This window comes from Triticum aestivum, chromosome 4A (genome assembly GCF_018294505.1).
Source record: "Triticum aestivum cultivar Chinese Spring chromosome 4A, IWGSC CS RefSeq v2.1, whole genome shotgun sequence".
NCBI classification, from domain to species: domain Eukaryota; kingdom Viridiplantae; phylum Streptophyta; class Magnoliopsida; order Poales; family Poaceae; genus Triticum; species Triticum aestivum.
Genome location: NC_057803.1, coordinates 636,639,030 through 636,665,424, shown reverse-complemented (window position 1 = coordinate 636,665,424; position 26,395 = coordinate 636,639,030). Strand labels below are relative to the sequence as shown.

Here is a 26,395-nt window from a genome sequence, read left to right as displayed (position 1 = left end):
AGGCGCGAGGCTTGGACCATATTTATATCGCTTGCCTCCGTCTGTACTTCTTGTACTACCTCGACTCGTACCGCTACGCACCATAGCTGCGGGGTGTCTCTTCTGCGATTGCTTAGGCGGCGGAGACGGCTAACGTGGCTGAGTTGGACGAGGAGGAGTGGTCTGAAGCTATGCCGGACTTGGAGGAGGAGTGGCCTGAAGTTGTGCCGGACTTGGAGGAGGAGTGGACGTCTGACGCTGTGTCGGACTTGGAGGAGGAGTGGCCTGACACTTTGCTGGAGTTGGAGGAAGAGGAGTGGCCTGACACTTTGCCGGACTTGGAGAAGGAGGAGTGGCCTCACGCGTTGGTGGACTTGGAGGAGCGGAAGTCTGCTGACTCGGTGGCGGACTTTGACGAGGAGTCGGGTGACGCGGTGTCGGTGGCCTTCGAAAGACGATGCAATCCTTTCTCCATAGGATGACACGATGTATGGCCTCTCCCAATGTGTGCTCGTCGTCACCTCCAGGAATGTCAAGTTGTAGCTCCGAATATGGGTCCACCACCTCATCAACCAAGACACGAGCATAGCCCGCTGGAATCGGGTTGCAATGGAAGGTTGCCTCGGAGGGATTTGAAAAAGCAACGGCGTTCGCCACCTTCATGGATATGTTCTTCATTTTGAAGTGTAGCTCGCAGTTAGTGTTCTCCGTGATGTCATCCACGGGGTATCTATCCAGCATTGCGTCGCCCGGGGCGGAACCCACACTGCTTCTCGGCATGGATGGGGCGGTGCTATCCAATGCTGGATCATCCGCTAGCTGCTGCAGCTGCTGAGACCCCCTTTGCTGGCTAAGTGAGTCGATCTGCTCCTGCTGCCGCTGGAATTTGACTGCCAAGTCCGCTTGACTTGCTTCTAGGCCTTGAAGGCGTTCATAGTCCCGCTTCCTCTGCTCCTCCTCCATCTTCCTCTTCTTCTCCTCCGCAATCTTCTTTCTCGCACGGGTTCTGTAGTCGGCGTTCCAGTCCGAAAACCCCTCATACCACAGAATAGCGCCCTTGCCTCGTGTTCTTCCCGGGTATTCAGGATTTCCAAGGGCACGCGTAAGCTCGTCGTTCTCTCTGTTGGGCTGGAACACCCCTGATCGAGCCTCTTCTATTGCAACAAGTATCGCATCATCGACTCCGTTCAGACATGCCTTCGTCGAAAATTTGCCTGTCTTCGGGTCCAACTCCCCCGCATGCGCATAGAACCAAGTCCTGCACCTGGGGGCAGCTCTTAGTAACCGGAGTGACACCTGCATCCTCCATCTCTTTCTCAGACTTATCCCACTTAGGCATTGCCACCGCGTAGCCACCTGGCCGCAGCTTATGGAACTTATCCTTTTGTTCGGCATTCTTCTTGTTTATTCTCGACCGTTTCTTAGCTAATTCCGAATCCTTAAATTTCATGAAATCGTCCCAATGAGCACTTTGGTTCTCTAGTGTTCCCTCGAATACTGGAGTCTTCCTTCCTCCCTTGACGTACTTGTCCCATACACGATTCTTGTGGTTCTTGAATGCAACCGCCATCTTCCTAAGAGCAGCGTCCTTGACTTTCTGCACATCTGCTTCTGTGAAATGATCTGGTAGAGTGAAATGTTCCATGAGAGTTTCCCAAAGCAGACCTTTTTGTCTGTTGTCGACAAAAGTAACATCTGGACGTGGCTTTGCTGGCTCTCTTCATTCTTGAAGGGAGATCGGGAGTTGGTCCTTCACAAGAACTCCGCACTGACGAACGAACTTGTCCGCAATCTTCTTAGGCGCTAATGGTTCGCCATTATGTCTGATTGCCTCGATATTGTACTTTACGCCCTCCTTCAACTTTTTGTTCGGGCCTCGTTTCGTCCTGTTGTCTGAAGATTTGCTCGATCCGGATGGCCGAAAGAAGAAAGATCGATTCGTTAATATATCTTCAAGTCATTTAAAACATGTGATGATCACCAGATGCCTGCTTATATAAATATATATACCTCGCCGGTCTTTGTTGTTTCAAGATCAACATTTTCTTCGTCATCATCATAATCATAGTTCATGACTTCATCAATTCGGTCGTCGCGATCGAATATCATATCACCCTCCCCGGTGTTGTTTAGAAATTCGGAGCCGTCATAATCTTCTTCATTCCGATCATCATCTGGCCCGCGAGGATGGCGTATCATATCGAACATGGCATGTTCTCCCTCTCTGCCGGTATTGTCCGCCATAGCTTTTATTTAACTAATCCAAAAGAAATATAAAAAAAATTAGTATTCAAATTACATCGTCTCGAATAAAGATATAATCTCGAGTACATCGTCTCGAATAATAGATATAATCTCGAATACATCGTCTCGAATAATATATAATCTCGAATACATCGTCTCGAATATTATCTCTATTCCTAATGGACGAGTTGGTTGAATAGTCCCACCACTTTCGTCTGGTTTATTTTTGTCTGGTTTATTTCCGTCTCACATCCCACCACCATATCTCCTCACATTGGTTTTTTTTATCCTCACAATAAAAACTTTCCTAACCTTTTCAAAATTTCCTAACTAGACATGTTACAAACGGGCAAGAAACGATAGCACGTTACCAATCAATAAAATTCAGTTTCATTACAATCAATTCTAAATCCTAACTTTCCTAATGCATTGATCTTTGCCTTTTGTCTCTAATTATATGGTCAGTTCGTTCGTGTCGTTTGTATCGCTCCACCTCCACCTCGCGCAATTCTTCTATCGATAACCAGCACCGGCGCCTGGGACGAAGTCAACTCCTCGCTCTCGCCCAAATCCTCGCCTGCCCAAATCGCTCCACAAATCGCTGCATGCCTCGCTCATGCACAAAGCATATCCGCCTCGCGCTGCCCTAATGGAAGAAAGGGAGCTTCCCGAACCCTAGCGCCGCGCCGCCGCCAGGCCCGTCTCGCGTGAACCAGCAGCCTGCTCTCGACGCCTCCATGCGCCACTGCGCTGCTCACGGTCACCGCATGCCCCTCGACGACTCCACGCACCACCGCCGGGTTCCCAATCCCATCTCGTGAGCGGCACGGGTGATCGGAGATTCGGAGTCTCCAGATCACACTGTCATGAAGCCGCGCGCTTCCCCTCCACAACATCTCGCTAGCCACAATAACTACAGCAATGGTGTCGAGGAGGGCGTGCACAAGACGATGTCCTTCCGGTGCCACCACCATGAGATCCTCTGTTGTCGACCACGCCACGATCATTTTCCTCCTACCTCAGTTAGTGCTCCCCCTACCTCTTCGCCTGATTCTTGAGATCATTTGTCAAATTTGTGTGTTAATGTGCTGCAGTTTTCGTACGGCAACTCACGACAGGAGCGTTGGCGCGGGCTCCAGGTACGCCCTCGGCCACGTCGCCCCTGGGATGCCCTTTGGTAGGTCTCAGCTCCAGGCCCCCAAGCCCATGGCACATACAATTGTTGGTACCAACACACATGTTGAACTAATGGATGTTGGTATTTTGATCTTGCTCTGTTGACCAGCAGTACGATGTAATGTATGGACGTGTCTTCAGGATCAGTGGCAAAATATGCCGTGAAGAACGTGTGCACGGTGAGTTAAAAGATTCAGATATGGTCCTTTTTTTAACCTCTGTAGTTCTTCTTGTGCTGCTTCTCATTGAATTTTCAGTTTTACCTTTGTTCCCATATGGCTGCAAGCACCCTTAATCGCAAAAGCTAGCTACATCGATGCGCCGCCGTTGAGGACAACGCCCAGCCCGCAACCGAGGTCTTCCACATATAGGATTTATGGAACAGCAGGAGCAGCACTATGACAGCTACTGTCTTGCTGCAGTGATGCGGGCTGGAGCTAGCTGGGTTGCACGCGGTGACGAGAGCATTGTATATGTCCGTTCCTCCACCTTCAACATGTCGATTGCAGGTGAGGACTTCTTTTTTTTCCTTCTCCCTTTTTTCATGCAAGTGTAGAACTTATTGTACGATTTAGTTTTTGCCTACACATAGATGATTCAGATGTTAACGTTGAAGAAAAGATCGACATTGGTGTGTGTGCTCATCTAAAAAAATATGATTACTTAAATAGCTAATAGTTAATTCTACCTTTGTGAATTTGCAGAATGTTGAATGCTATTGGGTGACATTTCTCATCATGACATTTAATTAGAGGATATTTGTTATCAAGCGACGTCAATGTCTCAGGTATAGATAGTTCTGTTTTGAGGAAGATGATCTGCGACCAGTGAAGAAAATATATTAGGGTGGAACTCCAATGATTATGTGGATCACTATCTATAGGTTTTTGCGGCCTATAAAGCAGAGGTCCGGCGTGTCAAAATAGAAGTTTCCGTGAGTTGCTGCTTTATAAAATTTAGGCGCCCCTATAATGTTGTTGATGATAGAGTAGTGCAACTTATTCTGATTAGTTTTGTTCCCTCTTTGGATCTGCGGGCCAACACCGGTTTTACTTCTCATATATACAATCTCTAATTCTTGGAGAAGGTGAGCAATTGATTCAGGTCATGCTACTCCCTATTATAGCTTTCTGTATGTCTATAGTTGAGTAACGGTGCATTACCAATTAGGAGTTCTCGATCATATCCCAAATTGTGATTTCCACTGCATTTTCTTCTGTTATTACAACTAATAAATTTCTTGTGCTATATTAGGAATGAATAAAGTGGCTGCTCCTCCCTACCAGTTACAGCGAGATGAGGCCCCTGGTGATCCTCTGAAATTTGATTCCCTTGATGGTCCAGGCTCTATGTTAACCTTCTTTTAGGTACTTCCCATGATTTTCTTTGTAGGAAACCCCAGAAATTTTGTTGGCCTTATTTATGGGATAGCGAAACCATTTTTGTGTGCACTTAATTGTCAGGTTGGACGCGCCGGGTGTGGGAGTTTTGAGCTGATTAACACCAATACTGCTTCTATATCCACCTCTACTATTATTGCTTCTATATTTCCTTATTGCATGTCTTTGTTTCCAGTAGGCCACGACACCCTTTTCTACTAAGTTATATACACCCAATATGTTGGTGTTGTGGCCTGTATGTAGACGAAATATTTTAGGTCTGTACGAATAATTTCTATGTCATTTCATACAGTATCATGTTGATGCTATGAGCATCAATTGGCATATAAGATGAAGGCTTCACTTTGTTTTCGGGTTTGTTTCCTGTGTTTACTACCATCTTCACATTCCCTTGAGATACTTTAGCTGTCGCTACTCTTTTCATTTATGTAAAAAGTAAAATACATTTTCTTTGAAACTTGATTAGTTCAACTTCTAGACTATCTACCTTTTTGGGGACACTGCAGGACATGGTTGATTATCATGTGAGTGAATTCTGGCGAGAATGAACCAAGTGAGCTTTTGTAGCTGGTCTATTCAAAATGGATGAAGGGACCAATTACTGTACATATAAGTTTGCACTCTGTCTTCCTGCTCATTCGTGCAATGTGTTCATGGGAGACTTATTTTAGGAAAACATAAAAATAATTTTTCTTTCTGTGCGTACTACTCCAGCTTTCGAGTGCCAGGCTTCAATAAATCTGAAATTTCTATCGCTCAATTTGCAGTGTTTATTTTACGATTACCACTGGGAAATGCTTCCTTTTAATCATTTTTATCTGGTACACACCATTGTAAGTGTATAAGAAATCAAGTTCATTCTGGAAGAATATTCACTCATGATAGTTTTGAGTTTCGGTAAAGCAGAATGTGTACATTCATTTTAAATTGTCCTATGGATAATAGATTGTTCCGCATAAAAGAAACACTACACCACGACACTTTATTCCCTACTGATGTGTGCTGGCAAAAGTCATTTTCGCCGACCGACAGTTAGTTGAAGAAACTTCTAAGTGATAGTTGGTTGGGAAAACATTTGTACATCGAGTGATGGTGGTCGGGAATACAAAAGTCTCTGCTGTCGAACAGTCGGTCAGGAAAGATCGTATCCTCATCTAATAATCAGTCAGCAAATAACGCCGACCAACAGCAGGTGGTAAAATGATGCTTACAAAAAATTATGCTCGATTAGGATGTAATGATGAGTGATGCTACTTGGGATGATGCTCAATTAGGTAGAGGACACATCAATGGTGGGGTAGCCATAGGCATAGCTAATAGGTGGAGTAGGAGAAAATGTACATATGATGGTGATGTGAGCACATACACAGGAGTGAAGCTAGCGAAGATACAACAAGCTTGCAGCGAGAAGAGGAATGGAAGAGGATTTGGAGGAGAGGAGATGGGGGCCATGGTATAAATTTAGAGGATTAGGAAAAGGGTGTGCACATGATGGCGAAATGATTTGGAGTAAGCAAATGATAGAACAATGGCGTAGCCGAATGTGACGAGGGGCGGGGGAAACCGGTCAAGATGGCGTCCGAGGTGATAGGAACCATGGCGGAATTGTGTCGGAGTAGTAAAAGTTACTCACATGACAATGTGATGACATGGTGGCTTCAGAGAAGATGATGACCAAAAGAACATGGAGAAAGATTATAGCTTGTATTCTTAATAACACGTGTGACATAGATAAAGAGAGTTAAATGAAACATATTGTGCTTGATGATTATATTGGTTTGTTATTCTGTAGCAACATATTTATATGAACTATTTTACCAATGAGAATGCTAGAGCAGGTTCATGTGAAGGAAGACTACTAATAGAATAATAAATTATTTTTCATAAGGTGGAGAAATTGGACCTGCCTTCTTTCGGGGGAGGGGGGCATCATGGGTGGCACATGCCTCCTCCCCCTTGATGGTGGTGGTGAATTGGCACTAACACTGGGACGTGATCAGGGCGGAGCACGGGGCGCTTGGCGGGGGACTCGTTGGCGGTCCGTGGAGAAGTACAGTGTTTGAAGAGAGGGTGTCATGGTGAAGATGAGGCGGGCATCAACCTGTTTTAAAGGAGAGGGCTCCAGTGAGAAATGTCGAGTGAGAAGGGAAGGTTTTGGTAGGAAAACATAAAGGCCCGTTGTGAGGTGGAGTTTTTTGTGTTGGGACCATGTGTTAGAGATAAGAATTGTTTGAATAACCACATTTCTCCCCAACTCATGGGCTGGATTTGGGGGAGCTTGGACTATTGAGACTATTGAATTTTGGGGAGCCTGCTATCGTCCGTTTGACGTCGGCATAACATACGAGGGAGAAATGAGTTTCGACCTTGAAGACAACGTTAATCATTTATCTGGTTCATTTATATGCATTATAGCCCGTAGCAATGCACGGGCATTCTACTAGTATATCTAATACATCACTGGCTAGCTAGGTAGCTAATTAATAAAGATCGAATACTACAGAAGAATCTAGGGCACTCGTGGTTCCTGCGGCGAGGGCGGTGGACACCCAAAGCGAAGGAACCCTCACATGATCATAACTGAAGTGAGATCCCTGAAGAAACTACCAGGTATTGAAGAACTTGCCGCCCTCTAACGCAACCATGTAGCGATGGACGTGCTCGTCCTCCTCCCTGACACGACGACGTACCACCTCCGGCGGGGCCGGCTCCCTCCGCACCAAAACTGGCCCACGCGAACGCCACCAAACGAGATCAGGGTCGACGACGGGACCCGGGGTCGGGTTCCTCATCAAGCGGCGCGCCCCTCCAGGCAGCACCTCCCAATGCCAGCCCGACGGAGCCCAGTCCCGGACATGGGTCAGCCGGACGTCGTCGTGGACGAGTCGACGGCGAGGATGCGGGCCGGGCATCGTCGAAAACAAATACTAGCTATATGCCCGCAAAAAGTAACATTTTTTTAATGATTGGATTTTGATAACTAAAATTTCTATATAACTAACATTTCTAACAATGCTATATATAACTATTTCTATAACTAAAACCAGAAAAATTTCTAACAATTCTAACTTTTTTATAACTATTTCTATAACTAAAAAACAGAAAAATTTCTAACAATTCTAACATTTCTAACTATTCTAACAATTCTAACATTTCTAACTATTCTAACAATTCTAACATTTCTAACTATTTCTAAAAAACAGAAAATTTCTAACAATTCTAACTTTTTATAACTATTTCTATAACTAAAAAACAGAACAATTTCTAACAATTCTAACATTTCCAACTATTCTAACAATTCTAACATTTCTAACTATTCTAACAATTCTAACATTTCTAACTATTTCTAAAAGACAGAAAAATTTCTAACAATTTCTAAAAAACAGAAAAATTTCTAACTATTTGTATAACTAAAAAACAAAAAATGTATGTGTGTGTGCGCGCGCTCACCGGCCGGCGAGGCGAGAGGCGACGGGGGGCGGCGACGGGGACGGCGACGGGCGCGGCGACGGCGGGGATGGCGACGACGGGGACAGGGACGGGGCGGCGACGACGGGGACGGGGACGTACGGGCAGGGGCGGCGACGACGATGGGGACGGGACGACGCGGGACGGGCCGGGACGGGGCAGCGGTGACGACGGGGACGGGGACGACGGGGCGGCAACGACGTACGGGGACGGGGCGGCGACGGGGGCGGCGACGAGGGATATGGAGACGTACGGGGGCGGCGGGTGACGGTGCAGAGGAGAAGAAGCAGATGAGAAACTGAAATTTTCGTAAGTGTTGTTTATATAGGAGGGGCCTTTAGTACCAGTTGAAGCCACCAACCGGTACTAAAGGCCTGTTTTGGCCAGGCCAAGCGGCGGGAAGGCACCCCCTTTAGTACCGGTTCGTGGAACCAACCGATACTAAAGGCCCCCCCTTTAGTACCGGTTGGTGCCACGAACCGGTACTAAAGGGGGGTGCGCTGCCAGGCGAGGGGCGCAAAGTTTAGTCCCACCTCGCCTAGCGAAGGGCAGCCGCACTGGTTTATAAACCCAGCCGTGGCTGCTCCTTTGAGCTCCTCTCAAATGCAGGTCTTCTGGGCCTACCTGTGTTGTGCTGCCCCATGGGCCTACTGGGCCTTTGCGGGCCTGCATCCTGGCCCAACAACAGGTTGGGTTTGTAGTCGTATGCAGGCCGCTCTGGCCCAGTAGGCGGGCTTTTTATTTATTTATTTGTTTGCTTTATTTTTTTGAGTTGTTTTTTTGTGTATTTAGAGTTTCTTTGTGAATATTTTTGCTTTAGGTACAAAAAATTACAAACTTTCTGTTAGTGCCCGTAGTTTTCAAATTTGAATAGTTTAAATTTTGAATTATTTGAAATTAGTGTGAATCACTAGTTTGTGAATAACTTAACTTTAAAAATCAGTAAAGGCATGAAAGAATTTGTTTGCACATAAAATTTCTTCACGTTTCAAATGCCGAAACACATAATTACCCTAACTATTACAGAGATTCCCTCCTGGGTGTGAAACACAGAAGAAAGTGATGATAGTGAAGCCGATCACATCCCAGATCTTTGGGTGTGAAACTTTTTCTTCGCGTGTGTCCCTTTGCGCCGTAACCATGGAAAATCTTCATCATTTAACGGGATGCTCGGGTCAATACTCACTGTGAATGGAGCAATTTCATCAAACTTTTCATAATCTTCTGACATGTCTGTCTTGTCATCCACTCCCATGATGTTTTTCTTCCCAGAAAGAACTATGTGGCGCTTTGGCTCATCGTACGATGCATTCGCTTCCTTATCTTTTCTTTTTCTCGGCTTGGTAGACATGTCCTTCACATAGAAAACATGTGCCACATCATTGGCTAAGACGAATGGTTCGTCTGCATACGCAAGATTGTTGAGATCCACTATCGTCATTCCGTACTGCGGGTCTTCCGTTACCCCGCCTCGTGTCATATTGACCCATTTGCACCGAAACAAAGGGACCTTCAAACCACGTCGATAGTCAAATTCCCATATGTCCTGTATATAACCATAATATTTTTCCTTTCCCGTCTTGATTTCTACATCAAAGCGGACACCACTGTTTTGGTTGGTGCTCTTCTTATCTTGGGCGATTGTGTAAAATGTATTACCATTTATCTCGTACCCTTTGAAAGTTATTATATTCGAAGATGGTAACTGGGACAGCAAGTACAGGTCATCTTCAATAGAGGCATCATGCATGGTACATGTCTGCAACCAGCTGGCAAAACTCCTGGTTTGTTCACGTGTAATCCAGTCATCAGACCGCTCCGGGTATTTGGAGCGTAGCAAATTCTTGTGTTCATCCATATACTGAGCCACCAAGGTGGAATTCTGTAGAACTGTGTAGTGTGCTTCAGTGAGAGAATGTCCGTCCAGACATATTATTTGTTTCCCTCCTAGCGTGCCTTTTCCATCCAGTCTACCCTTATGCCGCGATTCAGGAACACCAATCGGCTTAAGGTCAGGAATAAAGTCGATACAAAACTCAATGCCTTCCTCATTTTCATGGCCCTTGGAGATGCTTCCTTCTGGTCTAGCACGGTTATGAACATCTTTCTTTAAGACTCCCATGAACCTCTCAAAGGGGAACATATTGTGTAGAAATACGGGACCCAAAACATTAATCTCTTCGCATAGGTGAACTAGGACGTGCGTCATGATGTTGAAGAAGGATGGTGGGAACACCAACTCCAAACTGACAAGACATTGCACCAAATCATTCTCTAACCTTGGTATGATTTCTGGATCGATTACCTTCTGAGAGATTGAATTGAGAAATGCACATAGCTTCACAATGGCTAATCGAACATTTTCCGGTAGAAGCCCCCTCAATGCATCTGGAAGCAGTTGCGTCATAATCACGTGGCAGTCATGAGACTTTAGGTTCTGGAACTTTTTCTCTACCATGTTTATTATTCCCTTTATATTTGACGAGAAGCCAGACGGTACCTTAATACTGAGCAGGCATTCAAAGAAGATTTCCTTCTCTTCTTTGGTAAGAGCGTAGCTTGCATGACCCTGATGTATGCCGTCTTTTCCGTGCATACGTTGCTGGTCCTCCCGTGCTTCAGGTGTCTTTTGTCTTCCCATACACGCCCAAGAAGCCAAGCAGGGTCACACAAAGATTCTTCGTCACGTGCATCACGTCGATTGCGGAGCGGACCTCTAGGTCTTTCCAATAGGGCAGGTCCCAAAATATAGATTTCTTCTTCCACATGGGTGCGCGTCCGTCAGCGTCATTCGGAACAGGTTGTCCACCAGGACCCTTTCCAAAGACCACCTTCAAATCCTCGACCATATCATGTACATCAGCACCAGTACGGTGGCGAGGCTTCGTCCGGTCATCCGCCTCACATTTGAAATGCTTGCCTTTCTTTCTTACGGGATGCCTGCTCGAAAGAAATCGGCGATGTCCCAGGTACACATTCTTCTTACAATTAGCCAAATATATACTGTCGGTATCATCCAAACAGTGCGTGCATGCGCGGTATCCCTTGTTTGTCTGTCCTGAAATGTTACTGAGAGCAGGCCAATCATTGATGGTCACGAACAGCAACGCCTTTAGGTCAAATTCTTCCCCCATGTGTTCATCCCACGCACGTACACCTGTTCCATTACACAGTTGTAAGAGTTCTTCAACTAATGGCCTTAGGTACACATCAATGTCGTTGCCGGGTTGCTTAGGGCCTTGGATGAGCACTGGCATCATAATGAACTTCCGCTTCGTGCACAACCACGAAGGAAGGTTATACAAACATAGAGTCACATGCCAGGTTCTATGGTTGCTGCTCTGCTCCCCAAAAGGATTAATGCCATCTGCGCTTAGACCAAACCATATGCTCCTTGCGTCATCTGCGAACTCGTTCCCGTACTTTCTTTCGATTTTTCTCCACTGCGACCCGTCAGCGGGTACTCTCAACTTTCCTTCTTTCTTACGGTCTTCTCTGTGCCATCGCATCGCCTTGGCATGCTCTTTGTTTTGGAACAAACGTTTCAACCGTGGTATTATAGGAGCATACCACATCACCTTGGCAGGAATCTTCTTCCTGGGGCGCTCGCCCTCGACATCACCAGGGTCATCGCGGCTGATCTTATAGCGCAATGCACCGCATACCGGGCAAGCGTTCAAATCCTCGTACTCACCGCGGTAGAGGATGAAATCATTAGGGCATGCATGTATCTTCTGCACCTCTAACCCTAGAGGGCAGACAACCTTCTTTGCTTTGTACGTACTCTCGGCCAATTCGTTGTCCTTTGGAAGCATATTCTTTATCATTACCAGCGACTTTCCAAATCCCTTGTGAGATACACCGTTCTCTGCCTTCCATTGCAGCAATTCCAGTGTGGTGCCTAGCTTTTTCTTGTCACCTACGCAATTCGGGTACAACATTTTTTGTGATCCTCTAACATGCGCTGCAACTTCTTCTTTTCCAAATCACTTGCGCAGTTTCTCATTGCATCGGCAATGGCCCGACCAAGATCATCAACGGGTTCATCTGATGCCTCTTCTTCAGCTTCTTCCCGCATTGCCGGCTCAGCTCCCGCATTACCGGCTCAGCTTCTTCCCTCATTGTTGTATCATCGTATTCAGGGAACCCATGGCCAGGATAGCTGTCGTCGTCCTCTTCTTCTTCATTGTCTTCCATCATAACCCCTCTTTCTCCATGCTTGGTCCAAACATTATAGTGGGGCACGAAACCGGACTTAAACAGGTGGACGTGAATGATTCTTGACTTAGAGTAATTTTGACCATTCTTACAGACAGCACATGGACAAGGAATAAAACCATCCGCCCGCTTGTTTGCCTCAGCCGCAAGCAGAAAAGTTTGCATGCCATTAGTGAACTCGGGAGAGCATCGGTCATCGTACATCCATTGCCGGCTCATCTTCAATACACAACACCAAAAACACCAACTTAATACAAGTTCATACATAAAGTTCATACATAAAGTTCATACAACACTTAAATGCAACAAACAAATAACTCTCTAGCTAAAGCATTTAAATGCAACAACAAATGCGATCAAGATTGCAGCTAAGGTAACAATTGATCCAACAACATAATGATACCAAGCCTCACTATCGATGGCATATTTTCTAATTTTTCTAATCTTCAAGCGCATTTTCTCCATCTTGATCTTGTGATCATCGATGACATCGGCAACATGCAACTTCAATTCCATCTTCTCCCCCTCAATTATTTTCAATTTTTCTTTCAAGTACTCGTTTTCTCTTTCAACTAAATTTAACCTCTCGACAATAGGGTCGGTTGGAATTTCCGGTTCACATACCTCCTAGAAAAAATATCTATGTCAACTTGATGGGCATAATTTGTCATAAACACGAAATGCAACTAGTTTTAAAAGAGAATATATGTACCACATCCGAATCATAACAAGGACGAGGGCCGACGGGGACGGATATTAAAACCATGGCACTATATGTATAACAAACAACGTACGGGTAAGATAATTATACGAGTAACTATATATCCAAATCACACAAACATCAATTTTTATATAAAATTTCATGAACAAGAGGCTCACCACAAGGTGGTGCCGGCGACGGGACGGTGCGGGCGATCGACGGTGGTTACGGCGGAGATTTAAAAGGCACTAAGTAAACCACACCTACATATACAAACTAAGTGTTATTTTTGACCTCAAATTGCATATAAATCAAATACTACCACATATATATATATATATATATATATATATATATATATATATATATATATATATATATATATATATCCTCCCAAATTACTAAACTCACAAATTAATCACTATATAAAGCATTGCAAGAGCTAATCTAGCAATGAGAGATGAAAGGACAAAGTTGCTAACCTTTGTGATCATTTGAATGGATGGGGGTCTTCAAATCTTGACAAATTTCGGGCAAAATGTGTGATGAGCTCGAGAGGAAGAGGAGAAGAACAGAGAGGAGAGGGCAAAGGGGAAGAACAGAGCGAGCTTGGGTGGACGAAGGGTTTATGTAGGACGACCTTTAGTACCGGACACGAACCGGTACTAAAGGTGCTGGAGGGGCCCCAGACTGACAACATCCTGCCACCACTCTCATTAGTACCGGTTCGTGGCACGAACCGGTGCTAAAGGTTCGCCACGAACCGGTACTAATGAGAGCGGCCCGGCTAGCCGTTGGAACCGGCACTAATGTACACATTAGTGCCGACTCTAATTCAAACCGGCACTAATGTGCTTCACGTTTGATCCTTTTTCTACTAGTGGCTGAAGCCTCCATGAAAAGAGGTAATCTCAGCTACTTTAGTTACCAGTGTTTTAGCGTGGTGAGCGGTCATTCATGGCCTCACATTTGATTTCACTTTTGCAGAGGGCAGAGACAGCTCAATCAGTTACTACTTGAAAGCTTTAGCCACCTTGGAGCATTTGGTTGAGCCTGACCATATTAGAATTCTCGACTTGTATCCTCTTTGTGTTGATTAAATGATAATAGTATTAATTACTCTGCTGTATAGTAGCAGTACAAAGCAGCATATTCGCAACCCAAGTGCTGAATCAGTCTGGTGGTGTATCTCAGGGGTGTTAGGGATACATTTAGTCAGTTTAGCTGAAGGTTTAGGTGGCTAATACTTTGAGCTGACCCAAATCTTGCATGCTGAGATCCACATGTTAGTGTACATTTGGGGAGGAACCGTGATCACCAGAGAAAAATGTCAGGTAGATAATGCTGGCATATTGTAATATTTGATCTTTGAGTTTGATTCTCCCTTTGTTGATTACCTTAATTCAGTTCTAGAAACATACGCATATACATGCTCTTCAAGTTAGCATCCAAGTTCGGGGATGCGATCCCATATTGTGCAAAGGCTATTTCAGTATGCAAGTCACATATGCAGAATCTGAAAGATGCCATGGAAGATTCGTTGGCTGATAAAGATGTTTGTGCACCTGCTGCTGAAGGACGCTCGGTAGAGTTCACTCTAGAAGATGAAATGTCTTTGCTCGCTAGAATGTTGGCTCGACTCGAGAAGAAGGTGAACAAACTGGACTTTATACATGTTACCAGTTTGGTTTTGCTAATGAATCTAGTGCTCTATGAATGAAGAAGATGTTTTCCCTTGCTTGTAAGGAACAATGACATCTCTTAATTGCTTTGATTCAGCTTGAAGAAATGCAGCGCCGGCATAGATACGCTGTGAAGAGGGCTGTCTCACAGGCAAGTCATGAGCAGAATGTAAGCAGTACTGTGGCAAGACCTGCATCATTGACTTCTTCACGGATGGCTGGATGGAACAAAAGCTTTCATTCCCCAACTATGTCTACAGCAGCAACAACTGGAAGCATTGGAAGTGGTGTAAATGACAAGCAGATCTCCGATGAACCGTCTCCAAAGAGACTTGCTGCAGATGATTCACCATCCGTGAATGAAATGTGATAGCAGGCTAGATAGAAGATCTGAAATTGCCAATATATGCATGGAAGTGTTGTAGCTATAAAAGATGTTACTGCTCCCTGTTCATGTTCCATCAATGGTGAATACTTATCTGTTGAGCTGTAACTCTATATAAGTACGGTGATAAAAGTCGCCGCCATTTAGTGTTTGATCCGGTTACTAGGTATTTTTTGCATTAGCACACAATACGTGGTGGATCATTGGTGGCTCTCATACTCATCCATTCCTTCCAGCTTGTATATCAAATTGCATTGTTTGCATTGATCCGCAAAAGTGCAGAACCTTGCATTGTTTGTGTATTAATTAATTTTATATGTTTGTGTGCATATCAACAGCTGTGCTAATATCTCCATCTGCTGCTAATGTGCACCAAGTAACACTGACTTGGTAGTTTTTGCAAGGAAGAGATCATTCGAGATACTGAAGAGTCTCGGGAAGTATGACGGTTCCAACGAGAAACTGTTGGGTTTGAAGGGGAAATTGCATTTTTTTCTAACATTTCGTCTTCAAATTATTGTATGTCTAATATACACCATTTCAAGTTTCATGTTCGAATTTTGGATTATTCTTAGTATATTTGATATATTTGCGGTATTTAATGCATTTTGTGTTATTTATTGGATCTAAGTCAAATTTCAACTATATAAGTACATTAAAAAATGCCCAAAGTATGGTGAAAACACACCATTCAGGTTCTTGAGTGTGTACTTAGGCCATATATGCAATTAAGAACTACATATTCATTAATTTGGTATGTGACATGCGTGCCTCGAGGCCCTTCAACTCGTAAAAAATCTACACCATTGCCCTTCTCAAACATTCTTACAATTTTAACCACATACTCTACATGTCATGTAATGACACCATGCAAAGTTTCCTAGGTTTCAGACAAATTACTTAAAAGAAGTCAGAAAACAATTTTACATAATTATAATTAACCCTTGTGTATTTCAATTTTGACATATACATATTTCCAAGTACTCCTTCCGTCACAAAATTCTTGTCTTAGATTTGTCTAAATACGGATGTATCAAGTCACGTTTTAGTATTTGATACATCCGTATCTAGACTAATCTAAGACAAGAATTTTAGGACGGAGGGAGTAGCAAATATTTGTTCCGTCAGACCTAAATATCTTACTTATGATCTTTATTCCAATCTTTCAAAATTAATTTTAAATGTATAGCTATACTTTAATTTGAATTACATCTAATTAAATACAAAGTTATCAATAAAATGTCTAAAATATAGTAAATAATGAACCTCACTGAAATTGAAATAAGATAGAAACTTAAATCAATACCTACATGTTTGAGCAGTGGCAGACAAAGGTCCACTGGTGTACCTCCCACCACGCAGATCAGTGGCCAATTACCAGTGGCAGACATATGTATGGTCCACCACCGCGTATCTAACTACTTTGGTGGGCACATTTGTGGCACCCGCCACTGGTAGTTTTGGCCCACGGCTAAGATAGGCCCAACTTCAGTGTGGGCCAATGGACACATTCCGACCAAATCCTAAAGGGTGAAGCCTTCTCAAGCAAAGGTCAGATCGCTTCTTCCATCATGTCGTAGATCTGCGAGCGAAACAACACCAACTAAGGTGTGAAAGCATTCTGCAACAACTGATCCAACCTATCCTTATAAATGCCATCACAGACAACAAGAGCGAGATGACGAGCAACATGTGTTGTGTGGCACTCTTCAACATGGATACAGATGCAATGGACCTCTGGATGCCACAAGAATGAAGGGTGATCACCTCCCATGGGCGGCAGAGTTGCAATCTCGGCCCAAGAGCAAGCAGGTGACGCATGAGGTTGGTTGTGGAGATCACATGCATGAGGGAACATCCAACATGAGCGGGGTGGCACCGATAGTCCCGCTCCCATTGGCCTGGACATAGGCAGGTAAGGCGCCTCAAGGGCTCAAGTAACCACACATGAGATGATCTTGCATGGTAACACAACACCCAGTAGCGACTACGTCTATAAGAGGGTGTGTTCAATGTAGAGACCACTAGAAAAGTAGCACAACAAAATATCAACTAAAAAGATTTAGTTTTGAAGATCTCGCCACAAGATTTATAATGGTGAACAAAATTGTGGTCTCTTTGGTTCAACTGAAGCTTGTATGGATCTGGATAGTTTTTCTATTCGTTAAGATTTTCCACATAAAGCTCGGTCGGTTTGTATGATTGAAAACTATAGGAAATTTCCTATGGTCTTTCACATGCAATTTTTTATTTAAAAAGATCATTTGCTCTAACATCATGACATTTTCATGTGTTTCCATGACAACTATGTATGGTATGCACTAATTTTTATTATATGAAAGTTCACACGCTTCAATTTTAATGCAGGCAAGTCTCTTTGAAATGTAGGATCGGTCGAATATCGGTAGAGAAAACAACAATAATATATAACACAAAATATTGTCCCTTTGGAGTTTTTGATGCTTCAAATAAATCCAATAATAATAAGAAGAACCTAAAAAGAGGGAATGCCCATGGAGGACGCACAAAAATTTCTCTATATGTCCAAGACTAAGATCACGTTAGATTTTTTTCCTCCAAAATTCATATAATGTCTACAATTTTGAAATGTTGCAGAGGTTTTCTGGAGTAATTCAGTTTTTTGGTATACAAAAAGGAAAACAATCTCGTTTCACACCTCTGGGCCTGGTTGAGCCCAACCACTTCCCCCCTCTTCCCCCGATCCACACCCACACCGAGCGCCATGGCCTCGCCGTCGCCGCCTCGCTGCCGCCTCTTGCCGCCGGCGCTCCCGGACGTGCTCGTAGAAGAGATCCTCCTCCGCCTCCCGCCCGACGACCCGGCCTGCATCCTCCGCGCCTCGCTCGTCTGCAAGACCTGGAGCGGCATCGTCTCCCACCCCGCCTTCCGCCGCCGCCTCCACGAGCTCCAAGGGGCAGCCCCCGTGCTCAGCTTCCTCCACAACTGGGACGACGAGCGCATCCCCCACTTCGTCCCCACCACAGACTCGTCCTTCTCCCTGGCCGCGCCGGACTGGCACTCCTGGCGGGCCGTCGATTGCCGCCACGGCCTCGCCCTCTTCCTCTCCAAGGGCCACCGGGGCACCAAGGAACTCATCGTGTGGGAACCAATCACGGGCGTCCAGCAGCGCGTACCGGTGCCCGCTGCCGCGGCCTTCAAGAGCGACCAACCGACGACGGCCGTGTTCTGCGCATCGAACGGATGCGACCACCGCGACTGCCTCGGGGGCCCTTTCCACGTGGTATTCGTCTTTGGCTTCTTTTTTTTCTATGACGAAGATGACAAGGAGCAATATGACACATCGGCGTGCACATACTCGTTGGAGAATGGCACCTGGGGCGAGCTGATCTCGATGCACGACGAGTTCGGCAACTTTGGAGGTTGTCCAGTGTGCTCGTCGGGAGGTCTCTGCTTTACTTCATGTCAAATGGTGGGTTGATCCTGGAGTATGACTTGACCAGGGACAGCCTGATTTGGATCGACACACCATGCGGCGCCTACACGGAGCAATTTAACCTCATGTTGGCGGAGGACGGTGGACTCGGAGTAAGTCAAGTCTTGGAACCCCATCTCAAATTGTGCTCATGGGAGGTGACTGATGGCACTCATGGACAATGGATACTTAGCCGGGATATCTACTTGGAAAATTTGCTCCCAAATAGTGCTCTCAAGCGTTATGTGGGTGTGTTGGGCTTTGCCGAGGGAGCAAATGTCATTTTCATGATCACGGTTGCTGGCCTCTTCACAATCGAACTACAGTCGGATCGCGCGAGGAAGGTGTTTGATAATCATGGCTTCTGTAATCTGATTCCAGTTGTCAGCTTTTACACTCCACATTCTAGGCTCCAAGCACTCGGGGGCATACACCACGACCCACCACCATGTCCGAACCCTACTCAGGGGGTGGGTGAGCGGCAGGGGGGAGGGGAGGAGAAATAACTAGAACGGGCACAGGAGCTGTACTATAAGGGGTGGAAGGCTCTCAAGGAGAGGTACTTTGCCAATGCCATTAACTGCTTCAGCCACGCCCTCAAGATCAGGTTAGGGTTCCACTCCCAAACTCCATTAATTCTCCCAGACAGGCTGTAGTGTATGTATGTATGTATGGATTGTGTGGAATAATAAATTCCATTCAGTTCAGTGTTCTTTTCACGTGTCCTTAGTTACATTAATCCTTTGACATTTGCAGTTATCTTTGTATAAGATTTAACATGTTCTGTGACAAGGTGATTACAAAGGGTGGTGTTTTGGCCTCACGTGTTGAGAAGCATGATGGTGTGTGTTGGTATTTGAGGGATAGTAACAAAACCAGGGCGTTAGAGCATCTCCAGCCGCGCCCCCAACAAGGCCCCCCAGGCGATTTTTCGGCCGCCGGCGCCAAAAAATCGGCCCAATCATGCCCCAGGGGCCCATTTTTCGCCGGCTCGGGACGATATTGAAGCCGGCGGACCCAACCCGAACCCGGCGCGCTGGGGGGCGCTCGGGGGCGCCGGGCGAATCGTTTTTGGCGCGAAAGCGCCACGGGCCAGCCGCGTCAGCGACACCGCCCGCCTCGTCTTCTCCCGACGCCTCGGTTTCTCGCGGGGAATCGATGGCAAGGCTGCCGCCGGTCAGCTTTGCCATTGATTCCTCACGGGTGGCGCGTCACGGGGCGGCGCGCCGACGCCTCCCCTCCCTCGGACGCGTACACACGGACGTGGCGCGACTATATATGGCCTCGCTCGCCTGTGATGAGTGCCACCTCTCCCGAGCTCCACCGCCGAGTCCCTCTCCCGAGCGCCGCCGCCGATCTCTTCTCCCCAGCCACTCCATCTCCCCAATGGCTGAGCGTTTCCCCGGAGACGAGGCGGCGGCCAACGGCTTCAGCCGCCGTTCGCTCCGCGAACAGGAGTCCTGGCTCCTGTTCCAGGCGAACATCCCGGAGCCGCCGGACATGCGCGCCAGGCCGACGGACTGGAGGCTCAGCAATGGGGGAGTGCCCATTCCCCCGTTGCCCGACGCCGTCGCCAAGCCATCCTACTTCACCGACGAGGTCGAGATCATGCGCGCCTCCCTCACCGATGCCGAGCTCTCCCTCCCCCAGTACGCCGCCGACAACCACGCGGCTTGGGCAGCGTACTTCGAGCGCCGCCAGCAGCAGCGGCTGGCGTCCACCAACGGGGCGCCGGTGGTCGGCGGCGTGAAGAACAGCGAGGGGCGCCACCTGTGGTGGGGCGTCCCCGGCCGCACGCTTGAGGGCGTGCTAACGCACCTCGAGGGCGGCAACAACCCACCGTTGGCATACCCCCCGGCGAGGGTGGCCGCCCCGGCGTACCGCCGACGCGACGGACAATGGGCGCCAAGGAGGTTCGGCTCCTCCTCCTCTTCTTCCTCGTCGCGCTCTTCCTCCCAATCCTCCGGCACTCCGACGCTGCTCGGCGTCAAGGCCGAGCCCACGGCGGAGACGCCGCTCGGCCGGTGCACTAGCAGCGCCGGCATCGTCATCAGCGAGGGCGGCCGGCGCGCCTCCTCGTTGGCTCCTCCCCCCCCCCCCCCGCGCGCGCTTCGTCAAGCCGAAGACGGAGCCGGGTCTCGCGCCGGTGAAGACGGAGCCGGGGCTGGCGCCGGTGAAGACGGAGCCGGGCCTGGCGCCGGTGAAGAAGGAGCATGGCGAGGTCGAGCTCGATGACGACGCGGCCCTTGAATGGGCACGCCAGAACTCCCTGAAGATGGCGAGGGAGCGCCAGTGCACCGCCCTGCGGCGCTTTGCGCAGCGCCGCCGAGGCCGCGACGAAGGAGGAGTCGTCATCATCGACGACAGCGACGACGACGACGACGCGCCGCCGCCGCCACCAGCCGGGGAGGGGTCCAGCAGGGGCGCCCGAGTCAAGGAGGAGAAGGCCGACGATGGCGGCAACAACGGCGACTTCTCGGCCTTCAGCAAGTTTTTTTATTAGTTTTTATATGTAATGGCGACTACTCGACTTAATCCGTAAATATAAGCCCAAGTTTGCCGAAATTTGGCGTGTTTTAGCCGAACTTTGCCTAAATTTGCTACACAATTTTTTTCCCGCGCCTGGGGCCAGCGCTGGGGTCGGCGGCTGGGGGCCAACTCGCCCCCAGGCCCATTTTTGGCGCCGGGTCACCCCCAGGCGGCGATTTTAGGCGCCCCCTGGGGGGCCAACGGCTGGAGATGCTCTTAGGAACTCACATCTTCTGTTATGATGTATGTACCGCGGTGAGCATCATATCAGTCCCAATGCTTGAGGGATATGTACTATCCTATTCGACAAGGGTTATCCTCTCCGGTACTGGCTAGAAGCAAAATTTCATCGATGTGCAGTTTATATATATGTACGGTACTTCAGAATTGTATTTCATAATCTGAGCAAGCACTAGTAAGTTGTTAGAAATGACAGTCAACATAGCACAGTTAGCACCTTGTGTCTTGAAAAAGGTTGATCGAATAAGGATGATCGTGTTGTTCTACCTTCGATTACATTAACGATGATGGCCTTATTGCTATGTTAAACGTCTTATAATTGTGAACGAAAGGACTAGCTTAAAAGCGAGATATTGACAAATTTATGTTATGATGTCATGTAGGGTACTACATTATGGTGCATTTTCTCCGGAGCGTGCCAGCACGTATTATGGATATGGACGTGCCTTGCTAAGTAAAGCTCTCGAAGCGGCCAATCCTTCGGGTAATGTTTCAAAGAGTGCACCAAATGAAGAATCAGTCGAAAGTACAGCTACATCCAGGAAAAATGCTGCTGCAGGGAGCTCGAAGACCTGTATCATATACACTGAGAGCCATTACTGCTTTATTTATTTATATAGTTGAAACATCCTTCGGATTACAATCGTTTCTCATTGCTTGTTCATGCCAACTGAAGAGTATACTTAAAAAAACTGCCGATCAGTACTGTACTCTTGCTAATGCAAAATAATAGACTTGTTGGGGACTTGAACTGTTTGCTATTCGAAGCACTCTCGAATCCTCATCATCATTCCACATGAGACCGTTTAATCAATGCTTTATACAATTGCTTTTAAGGTGCAATCTTTATACCAGATGAGGTTTAAGGAAACAGAAAAATGCTTTTACTGCTCACAGGAAAGCTTGTTACGGGCAGACCATATTTTGATTGTGCGTTGTCATATATGCTGGATGTTAGCTATTTTCCTTCTACACTTATATTTGTTTTTGTCTTTCATGTACATGTGGAAAGGCAATGGAAGACTAAATAGATATCTTTGAATCATTGCCTTCATTCTACTTATTTAATTATTTTGCAACTTTCTGTCTAGCAGGTGTACTTGTTAGTTGTTACTACGTAAGAGTTCCTCCTTTTAGCAATTATGTGTTATAAAAGTTAAGCAATGATATGAATAGTTGGTGCTTTACATATCCACCAAAATTCCAACTATTTGTTTCTAACTGCACTAATGTACTATGATCACACTGTACATATAAAGTTGGATAGGTTCTCCATGGTCTCGATTGGCAACGGCGTGCACTCCTCTTTTCTGTGTGGATGACTGGACGGGATATCTCTGCCATCGGTTCCCCGCACTCTTCTCGCACGCGATGGATGGGTGCGAGAGGTGGTCCGAGGTGGTCTGCGCCACACCCTGGTCCTGCACCTCTCTCGTGACGGTGAACTGCAGCTCAGTGTCCTGGCCCCCATTGTCGACCAGGTGGTGCTGAACGACCGCGAGGACCATCGGTCCCTCAAGATTTGCACAGGAAAATGAGGGGACCTTGACTTGACGTTGTTTCCCTTTACCCCACCCCACCCCACCCCCCCCCCTCCCCGCACGCGGGTGAAGTTCTTCGCCTGGCTTCGGGTTTAGTGGCATGGCTCTCTGCTGAAAAAAAAAAAGATCCTGACAATGGCCGAGGCAATCTGCCCGATCTGTCCCGCCTCGGAGGCAACATCGACCCACATTATCTTCTTGTGCCCCCTTGCGGCTCGCTTCTAGGGCGTGGTGGGTGGTCGGCATCCCGCTGATGCCAAAGTCTGGCGGCTGCACTCATACCCAGCCCCTGCTGCAGTTTCCCGCGAAGAAGGCTCCAGCATTCGTTCTCCTATGCTGTCGGAACGTATGGAAACATCGCAACAACGTCGTGTTCCAGGGGCGAGCCCCGAGCCTGCCACTGCTCCTCCTACGGTGCCGTGAAGACGCCGCTGTTTGGAGAGTATGACTAGGACGCGGATCTGCACCATGCGGACTGCTGGCTTGAATGCTTGAACTGCAATGTTGCCCCCCCCCCCCCCCCCCCCCCCCCACACACACACACACCCCACGGTGACCTTTCAAAAAAACATTGGATCGATTACGCATTTGGATGCATCTCATTGCTTTTATTGCTATTCTTTTTGTGAGTAGTGCAATAGCATAATGATTGTTTGTCGTGTTCATTGTGCTTTTCATATTGGGCTGTGTGCATCCTTGATAGAGAGGACGGGAGTAATTAAACCATCTTCTATGTTCTGATATTTGTTCTTTTCTTCTCTCTGTGGTAAATGCTGATATAATTTCTGGTTAGGGAAATGCTTGAAAGAGAGAGATCAGGGGGATGAGAAGATGACAGGCAATGAGGATTCTGATTTGGATCTGGCATGGAAAATGTTGAATATTGCAAGAGTGACAGTTGCCAAGAGCCCAGACAAGACAATGGAGAAAGCTAATATATTTTATGCTCTAGCTGAAGTCTCCATGAAAAGAGGTAATCTCAGTTACCTTAGTTACCACTGTGTTAGCCTGGTGAGCGGTCATTCATGGCCTCACATTTGATTTCACTTTTGCAGAGGACAGCGACAACTCACTCGGTTACTGTTTCAAAGCTTTAAACATCTTGGAATATTTGGTTAGGCCTGACCACCTTGGAATCATCCAACTGTATCCTCCTTTGTGGTGATCAGAGTGCCAATAACTCTGCCGTATAGTGGTAGTAGTAGTTGTGGTACAAATCAGCATGCTAGTGTATTATACTGTGTTTTTAAATAATTTGAGTTGATCCAAATCTTGGGCGGAGGTGCCTTCACCTGCTTAAATTCACGCGTTAGTGTACAATTCGGGACGAACTGTGATCACCAGAGAAAAATGTAGATAGATAATAATGCTGGTGTTTGAGTAATACTTTGGTGTTTGAGTTTGATTCTTACTTTGTTTATTACCTTAATTCAGTTCCAGAAACTTCCACATATGTTTGGTCTTTGAGTTAGCATCCAAGGTTGGGGATGCAATCCCATATTGTGCAAAGGCTATTTCAGCATGCAAGTCACGTATACAGAATCTGAAAAATGCCAAGGAAGATTTGTTGGCTGATAATGATGTTTGCGCATCTGCTGCTGAAGGAAGCTCAGGAAATTTCACTCCAGGAGATGAGATATCTTCCCTTGCTAGATTATTGGCCCGGCTCCAGAAGAAGGTGAACAGACTGGATTTTATTCGAAAGGAACGATAACATCTCTCTTCAGCAGTCCCAATTTGGTTTGGCCCGGCTCATGAATCTAGTGCTCTATGGACGAAGAGGACGTTTTCCTTGCTTGTGAGGAACGATAACATCTCTCTTAATTGTTTTGGTCCAGCTTGAAGAACTGGAGCAAGCAATGTCAACCCCAAGCGCCGGCATAGATAATATTATGAAGATGGCCGTCTCACAGGCAAGCGATGAACAGAATGGTGGCCGTGCTGTGGCAAGAGCTGCAGCTTCGACGTCACAGGTGGCTGGATCAAACAACAGCTTCCATTCACCGACTTTGTCTACGGCAGCAGGAACAGGAAGCAGGTAGTGTAATTGACTTTGTGATTGTTGGCAGAGACACGAAACGAGCTAATGACAAGCCGATCGCCGACGAACCTTCTCCAAAGAGACTTGTAGAAGATTATTAACCATCTGTGAATGAAAGGTGATAGCAGCAAGATAGAAATTCTGAAATTTCCAGATATGCATGGAACGTCTTAACAAGATGTTACTTCTCCTCAATGGTGAATACCTATCTGTTGAATTGTATACAAGTAAGGAGATAGAAGATGCCGTCATCCAGTATTTGATCTGGTCACTAGGTAGTAGGTATTGGAATGGATAATCACTGGCTCTCTGCAGTGAGTGAGATACGCATCCATTGGTTTTAGCTGTTTTCCAATGATACCCTCCCCATTGTTCGCCGTGCTCCGCAAAACCTTGTGATGTTTGCTCTTTCCTCTGACGGAAGAGTCGTATTTGAGAAACCATTTTGGATGTTCTTTACTGTGTAAAATGTATTTCTTAAGGCAAACTCATATTAATTAATTATGTTTTGTCTTTCTTAATTGATCAGCTAGAGAAGTTGGCCTTGTGTACATCAGCTGTACAAATATCTCAGTCTGCTGCTAATGTGCACCAGAAAGCGGCTAGATCTGGATCGCTTGTGCACCAGAAAGCGGCGAGAAAGGAAAACAATTGACGGTTCAATTTATGTTTTTCCTCTATTTCCAAGACTCGATTTCTTAGTTATTGCTGTTTGAAAGGAGAAAAAAAATGTTTGAAAGATGTTTTGAATGTAGACATTTTCTTTCATTCATAACATATTTATTTATGTCTACCATCATTTGCTCAAAACAATGATCGCTCATAGATTACACATGCTGTAATGTTGCAAACATGCTCAGATATCTAACATAACATTGGCAAACTGAGCAAAAATGCATAGCAAAACCATGTATAATGAAGGAGACTTAAGCTGATATATAGGATCTACTACAGGCCCGACAAGATAGCGGCCATGGATGTAGGTGACGGGGGCCACGGCATCAAGCTGCGCATCCGGATCATCTCAGGGGAGAAGCAGGCTGGACAAGGCAAGCCGTAGATGATCTCGTCGGCCGAGGGCTGCGTTCCCTCCATCTCCATCTCCATCTGGTGGTGGTGGCATTGTTCGTTTCGATTTGCGGTGATGCTCTGCACGAGCCCGGCGGCGTCTTGGTCCACCTCTAGCTGAGCTGCTGGCGGCACGACCAGATCACCAGCTCCTGGCCCAACTATGACGATCTCGTCGTTTTGATATAAGCTAGGGGATATCTTGTTCCACTTCCACGTTGTGGTGGTAGTCACTACCGGACTCGCGGTCTATGCCTACGGCCACGGGCC

At 46.5% G+C, this 26,395-nt stretch overlaps 1 pseudogene; it reads left to right on the top strand.

Moving 5' to 3' along the window:
- The first annotated feature begins 17,953 nt into the window (after positions 1-17,953).
- Positions 17,954-26,117, top strand: LOC123084161 (uncharacterized; annotated as a pseudogene).
- The last annotated feature ends 278 nt before the right edge of the window (positions 26,118-26,395 follow it).